The 8,457-nt window shown below is 37.1% G+C and overlaps 1 pseudogene; it reads right to left on the bottom strand.

The window, feature by feature from the left end:
* Positions 1–5,893, bottom strand: part of LOC137977219 (ATP-dependent DNA helicase Q1-like) — a 10,924-nt pseudogene extending 5,031 nt beyond the window's left edge.
* Between the last annotated feature and the right edge of the window lie 2,564 nt (positions 5,894–8,457).

Consider the following 8,457-nt stretch of genomic DNA (forward strand, 5'->3'; position numbering starts at 1 on the left):
TGTACTTGTCAACCGCTCTTGCTGTAGGGTAGAGTGAGGCTCGAAGACATGCCTTTGCTTTCTCTTGTTTCGTCCATTTTGCCACTTCAGTATCTTTGGATGGATCAAACTAATTTTGCATGATGCCGTAGTCAGGCAAGTCTTCGATGTACATGTCTTTGTCATCTGCTGTTGTTTTAAACTCTGGAAATGGAGTATTTGAAGCCATGTTGCCAATTGATCTAGATCGTTATTCTCTCAAAATGTTGCATTTAAAAATACCCGCTGCCACCACGATGACAACTCTGTTACGAGCAGTCAAAAACTGAATTTTAATGCACTTGTTACAACTTAAATACATGCGGGTTACATAAGTGCCTGAATATGTGCTAAGCACACAAGTGTTGATTAAATGCTAGTGCAGTGCAGTGCTGAGTACGAAAGTGTTGATTACATTCTTGTGCAACATGTAATAATAAAATGAGCCCAAATTACCAATAAGTTCTCTCGTAACAGAAAGAACTTGATCAGCAGAAATGGCTGTCTCAACTTAATCAAATAGATCTATCTTGAAATCCCTTCAGCATCTGCATGGCTCTTCACTGTAGGCATGTTGTATTGGATGCTGGTTTCATTATTACATATATAGTTTATTTTACAGGTCTGCCTTGAGAGCTATTCTGTCATACATGTACATGAAAATTAACCCTTAAAGGCCCACAACCAAAAAACGAAGAGGTGGTGTCTAAGCCCAAAACAATGGTGGTTCATGCGGGGATAACCAGACTTAAGTTCATAATTCAAATTTGAGGGGAAATTACTGTACCAAAGAGGCTACAAATGGCAGTGTTCAAAGCGGACAACTCACAGAGTTATGTCGCATAAAGCACATCTCCAAGGTGAACGGTTTCTCTGGCCTCTTGATGCACAATGAGCACAGTGATTTAGGGGAACACGGATGGGAAAACATGATTTTCCATCATGTTCTTTAATTTTGGTCAAGTTTGCTGTGAGCCCGTACGAAAATTCTTGGCATGTTGCTGTAACTTCTAGATGGCATTACGTAGCGTGAATCCGGCCACATTCAAGCTATAAAATAATCATGTGAACGAGCGATAGTCAAGCCCAACAATGCATTCATTTGTACCACTGTAACATTTTTATAATCACTGCTACACGCCTGCAAAGGAATTTGATGTGAGGAATTGAAAGTTGTGTAAGTGCTGAAATTTTGCACACGTGATGAAATATTTCATACAACATGGGATAACAAAAAAATGCTCGTAACTTTGAAGTCATAACTAAGATATCTATTTAATCTCAAATGGTTGAAATTTCCCTGTACATGTAAGGGAGTGTCACTTTGTAAAATCACAATAGAAAATGAACACAAGACGGGCCAGTACAATGCTAATTTCCTATGAAAAGCTAGTGATGAATATTATTTATATATTTACATGCAGTTTGCACTGAGTGCCTTCTTTTCAGTGGTCTCATTCCCTTAAGAATGTTATCCCCTCTGCCGAACGAACTGGTCCGAAACATTATCATCACTCGAAAAGTGCTTTTTTAATCCGTTTGCCCAACTGGTTTTTGTTCTGCCTCGACAGTGACAAGAAAATTTTGTCCTTATGTTATAAACACGTAATTGCAATGAGTTCTCGTAAAATTAGGGGAAATAATAATTTTAATATAGTGCAAATTTATGTACAATCTTATAACTAAATGCGCTTTACAAGAAAAATAGATAATAAATAAACAAACTACGTTTAAAACCATAGAAGTAAAATGGATAAGAACAATATACAACTATAGCATGTACAATGTTCTAAAAAGGTATAAATCAAAAGCGTCTCTAAAATAATGTGTTTTGAGTACTGATTTGAATTTAATAAAATTATTTTGAATTCTTATGGATAGTAGTAAATCGTTCCAAACTTTTGCAGATGCAACAGAAAATGGTCTGTCTCCTAGAGTCTTTTTTGTTTTCCTTGAATTATCCTCGAATAAAATAACATTGCTTGATCTTAAACTATACTTTTAACAAGTATCAAGTTCTTAAGATAGTCTGGGGCATTACCATAAATGCATTTGAAGACTAGTGTTGCTATTTTGAACTTTACACTCGCTGTGTACAGCTAAATAAGTAAGATCTAATCCATTGCAGAGCGGTACTCGTTACTCCAAATGATATCTGAAGACAACGTAGAAGCACATCATGATCAACGGTATCAAAAGCAGAGTTTAAGTCTAATAACACTAGTAGAGTTACTCTTTGTTAATCCATATTAATCAAGATGTCATTATGTACGATTAGAACTACCATTTCCGTACTATGGACTTGACGATAAGCTGACGGAAGCATTGGAAACAAGTCAGACTGCAACAAGTGATCTTGGATCTGTATATACACAGCCTTTTCTGTGAGTTTAGATAGACACTGTAAGTTACTTACTGGTCTCAAATTTGACAGTGAAGTACCTTGGTCAGGTTTCTTTAGACGTGGATCAACTAGAGCCGCTTTCCATGAAGTTGAAAAATAACCAATTGTCAAAGAAGAATTGATCTGAGTTGTGATGATTGGAGGAAGCTCATCAAGGCTACCCACGACAAGAGAAGGGGACATAGATCAAGCATGCTGGTTTTTTTGGATGAACCCCTTATAAGTTGGCACGTGTTATCCTCGGCAAGCTCTTTGAACTCAGGAAGTACCATCAGCACTAAACTGAGGGTCATCAACAATCTTAGCAAACCTACCTTAAGTAGCATCAATAGCATCTAGGTCTTTACGTTTCCTAATTATCTTACGGTTGAAATAGCGGCAGATATCATTGGCAAGGGCTGTGGAGGAGTCCTGAAAGGCGGGAAAACGTAAGTCATTTCGCGGAAGGAGGAGAGCCTTGGTTGACTTGAAAAGTTTGCACTGATCACCTTCCTGTTCATTTATGAAGCTCACATAAAATTCCTTTCGTGACTTATTGGTTATGTAGCTACAAATTACAAATGAATACAATCAGTAACAGTCCTTAGCATTAAGCTTACACACGCACACACACACAATTCATACACAACACGAAACACAAATTAGGACAAAATGGAATTGGTACGGTGCAAGTGTTCGGACTATTCTAAACTTCAGAATGGGATACATTTTCTAATTACAATTATTGCAGTTAAGTCAGAGGCTTGAACTTCTATTTGTTCCTATACTTATTTAATTTATTACACTTTTGAGCAATAAATAGCTCCATAGAGTATTTTTAATGTAACTAAACTTTAAATAACTCCAAACTGGGCTTCATATTATTTTTGCGGCATTGAAAGATAGTGAATTTTCCAACTAAAATACAGTAATTTCAAAGCTGATACGTGCCCACAAATTATATCTTGTACAGATAAGTGAATAATCTCATTCATATTAATGTTCCAAAAGGCTTCAAAATCTCTCCAAAACGATAAAGAGAAAGGACAGTGAAAAAATAGGTGCTGTATATCTTCCTTAAAGCGATTACAAAAAGTGCACATATCTGAATCAAGTATTCTCATTTTTTTAAGAAGAACATCAGTGCATGTTTCATAATTAAGTACTTTAAATTGGAAATCTCTTAAATACATACATACATACATACGTTTATTGTAACTCCCAATTTGGGCTTTTCGGTTACAATGTAATAAGTTTCAATGCAGGTAGATATTTGATGAAAGGGCAGAGTCAATATTAAAATTAACATTTTAGCACCTTTTGGCAAAACAGCTTTTCTTTGAATAAGCAAATTAAAATACTGTTTACTTTTTGTCAAGGTCGCATCAAAAGACATACTATTATGGTAAAATCTTAGGTGGTCTAGTTGCCCTACCTCAGTTACCAGACTTCTTAATGATATTGAAATCGCAGATCCAAGACCAGCCCATACTAAGAAATTGCACTGTAACCCCAGATCTTTCCTTAGAGAATCCAAAGACTCTAAATTGAAGCTGGCTGATTGAAACTAATGTAGGTTTAGTAACATGCTGTTCAAGCCCCAGCGACTCCAGTAAATCAATAAACTTTGCAGTATCAGCATCAGTAGAGACGTCAGCATGAATGTTAAAATCTCCTACAACAAGTAAGGAAATCTACAATCAGCAATCATTTCTACTCCCACACATTGGTTCTGTCTTTTAGCCTTCTTTAGGTAGTCCAATTCATCCCCCTTCCCCCCAAACAATGTTGTACCGTCGTTCCTGGATATTTAGATACAAACTGGCAACATTGGATGGGGAGGTGAAGGTCTTCAGGTTTTTTTTAAGTAGCATCCCTACTGAGCAGCATGATGCTTGAGTATTAAAGGGCCTGATTTTGATTCAGTTATACAAAAAGTCCTATATTGTATAATACTAAAACAATTTCATCAGCATTTTGACAAAAAGATTTAATGCTCAAATAGTAGGTTCATCAACACAACATCCATTATTGTGTAACACTGAAACAATTTCATCGGCATTTTAACAAATGATTACATGCATAAAGTCATGTTATGCAATCTCACTATCCGAATCATTATTTGTAGATGAGGTTAATGTGGACTCTCTCTCTGTGACACTGTCAAGTTTTTTGCTATTAGAGCATGTACTTCTCATAGAAAAAGCAGTAAGCTTGGGCTGATTATCTTCTTTCTTCGTTGAAGCAGTCCTGTCAGCCTCTCACCTTTTGATGGCTTGTCTTACCTCAATTATAACACAATCACTGATATATCCTTGCTCTATAAGCTGTTTGAGAGGCTCTAGGTGAAATCTCTTTCTCACTTTAGTGTGAAGTGCTTCTCTGTTGAAGTTATTACTGTCAATCACATACAAGAATACTGGCTTTTTGAGTGATATCTATTTCTCCATTCCCAGTCAAAAGTTTACACACCTCTTTAGCCTGCCCTGACAATACTTTCAGTTTCTTGGTCTTGTTCTTTCTTTTTTGTTCTTTCATTCTTTTCCTTCTCACTTCTTCAGCCTTAGTGTAAGTATTTTGGTTATATCTTCTACGTAAGGCAAGAAGTACGGTATTGACATTGTCGAGCATGTGAAAAAGTGTTCCCTTTTTTTTTCTAAAGCTTGAAGCCTTACTTCAACATACCTTACTGTGCTCTTTCCCCCTGGAACTAAATCAAGGGAGGGAAGATAACAATTTTTCTTTTTCTCTGACAGTCTGTTTATTATATCTTGAGAGGAATTCTTCATTTTCTCCAAGGCACCTATATCTCTTTCACACCGAAAAACATCTTCAGAATTGGCATGATGTGGAATAGATTGTTACCTTTGAATGTTATACGAATGACCACTATCTGAGTTTGCTGAATTGCTCTTGACTTCATCCACTTTTGAAGCCAAAGAGTTTATATCACTTTCTTTTTCAAATCTCCACCTTCTCTAGGGAATTAAGTAATGTTGGAATCGTTCCTTTGAAGGAAAATCTGTAAAACACTCAATGTATAAAACAGATGCAACATCATTATAGTATTGGAGTCGTGCACTGTGAGGGTTTGGAATCAGATAACTTTCAAATGGCTGAACTTATTTAATTTGATTCGTTTTGTCTACAACCAACATCCCACTGCCTGAGCTAGCCTTTAATGGCCTTTAATGTAGCTTGTTTACTGGAATGTGACTTTGTCTCCGAGTTAAAGTTTAATTGTACAGGTACTGACGGCTTGAAAATGACTTTAAGCTTGATTTTTGTCGAGGCAGTAAAATCGTCTGGTGAGTTTATCCATTCTTCCCACTCGTCATAATGCTGCAGTATCAGATCGTTTGAAGTACTTACCTGAAAAGCCTTTTTAAAAGCCTCTATTAAATTGCTTCTACTTGCTCCAATGTTAACGTTGGCCTTGATTTTCTCTTCATCAAACACAAAGAGTACTGATACTTCCTCTAGAGCAGCCATTTTGATAGTTTGTGACCCGGACTGAAATTTACCCATAAAACAATGCAGCACTAGTGGCAGCTACTTTAATTTTGGGTGAAGGAGAATAGTTTCAATGAGCGTTATAGATTCCCCATGGGTTAACCATAATCGTAAAATGTACTTTATTTTTAAGAAATGTGTGATATTATAGTTCAGGACAATCAGCGACAAAATTGTTGACGCTAACCATTTCTACCCTCTATGACGCATTGGTTCTACAGTACCGCTCAGAAATACGTTAACTGCGCATACGCAGTGTATACGCACATACGCGTATGTTCATACGCGCATACGCGTATATGTATACGCGCATACGCGTATATTCATACGCGTATGAATGCATATACATGCGCGTCTGCTTTTCCTTTGTTATTCAGTACCATAAATTTCCTTTGTGTTGCATTGTTGTGTAAAACAAAGCACTTTTGGATCTAAATAAAGCCACGAGCCGATAACAGAAAATTTACATACTCCAAAAGCTATCATGTTACAAACGCGCAAGTTGCTTCGCATCGCGAATTTACTGGATAACAAGTAAAAGTAATTCAATGTTTATGAATCAGAATGTAAAGAAAAATGTGTCTTAAGTTTGGCATTTAAATATGTGTATCATTTGTGGCCCTTCATGCAAAAAGGGGGTTTATGGATTTCATTGAAAACCGTGAAATTTTTTCACGGTCGCGGTGCATGAATTTCAATGTTCACAGCGTGAATACGCCGTGGTCACTCTACGAAAAGAAACTTTCACTCTTGGCGTGAAACTAATCATCGGTGATTGATCGGTGAAAACTTTCACGGCGTGAAGTTAAGGGTAAAAATTCACACGGTGAAATTGGGAGTGAAAAATAATATTCACGGTTTGAAATTGATCTGATTGTTCAGAAATCAGTCACGCCATGAAAATAATTTTGCCTCTTTTGTTTACCTACGCTGTCGCCGTCTTTCGCTCTCAGGACAAAAAGAATGCCTGATCGCAGGGTACGAGAAATCTGTGAAAGCTCATCAACGCCAAGAAGAAGGAAAATTTTTAATTCCTAGAAAATAACGTCGCATTTTAAAGAAATTTCTGATGTCCACTTAATTGTTAAGCTACAACAAAGATAAATAATGCTACACGACTTATTATGTCGTAATTTCACCATAATCTAATCTTTTCAATAGAGCTTGAAAGTTTTCATTCTAACCACTTTTAAAAAAACTGTTTTTTGTGTCTGGAAGGGAATGTAGCCGGTTTATACGGTGCGACTTGTCGGCCCGATTTTTGGCGGTGGCTTTGAAAAAAATCGGCCCGACGTAAAAAAATCTGTTGCAGCAACAGAATCGGGCCGACAAGTCGCACCGTGTAAACCGGCCTTTAATTTTTTACTGAACCCATAAACTGCAGCGCTCAATCAAGTTAGTGAAATTCAAAGAAAATGACAACACAAATGGGACACAATCTTTTTAGTATCGTATCATTCGGTTCTATCAAAATTTGCATACAACTCACATCAAGAGGAAGTCGTGACAGGTAATGCAACACCTTTCAAATAGGAGTAGAACGTGTTCCGCGAGGTAAACTCGAACAATTTCCGAGAATTGCATGTTTATTGATGGTGTGCCTTTTCGTGGAATCAAAGAGTTTTTATGAAAAGACGAGACTGTCATAAATGCAAAACGCATCTGTCGTCATGTGCCGACGCACGGACGCACAAAGTCGTGACAGCAAATGCAACACCATGAACTTTAAAAACAACGAGTACAGTATTCGTTTATGCATCACAGGCGAGGTCATTCAAACAATTTCCAAGAACTGCAACGAACACTAGCGCCGGAATCAACCCAACAGCCAGATTTAGGTCCCGTATTTAAGCTTTGTCTATCCTTAAGAAGGTGAGCACGATGAGCGCCAACTCAAAAGTACTCGCTACTTTGGTCGCCACACTCTCTTGTAACCCATAACCCTTATTATAGCTTACTTGCATCTTTGTAAACATTACTTTAATTCTGTATTTATGTGTATATTATTTTCTCTTTTAATAGTGTGAAACAAAAAAACTCTGAACCCGAACTGCATGTTTATCGATGAAATAAACATCCTTGCGTGGGTTTGTATTCCGAACACGACAGCTGTTTGTGAAAGTGCGTCTTCGTCATGTAGTTCGTAGTCATGTACTATTGTATTGCTGTCAAGCTACGTGTATTGTTTAGAACAATAAGCAAAACAATAAGCAAGCTAATGAGGCAGACGCGTATATCTGTATACGCGTATACGCGTATATATATACGCTTATGTTCGTATAACCATACACGTACTCGCGTATGGTAATACGCACATACGCGTATCGATATACGCGTATTATGCGCATATTTTGGTTAACGTATTTCTGAGCGGTACTGTATCTGTTGTACTGTCATTTCCAGGGTATTTAGGTACAAACTGGCAACATTGAATGGGGAGGGTGGTCTTCTCAATAATTTAGAGCATGATTCAAATGGTAGTTTTATTTTACACTTAAAATGCACTTTTCACACACAATGTGTCAACTAATTTTGTTTCAGAG

The sequence above is a fragment of the Montipora foliosa genome, chromosome 11, assembly GCF_036669935.1.
Source record: "Montipora foliosa isolate CH-2021 chromosome 11, ASM3666993v2, whole genome shotgun sequence".
Taxonomy (NCBI): domain Eukaryota; kingdom Metazoa; phylum Cnidaria; class Anthozoa; order Scleractinia; family Acroporidae; genus Montipora; species Montipora foliosa.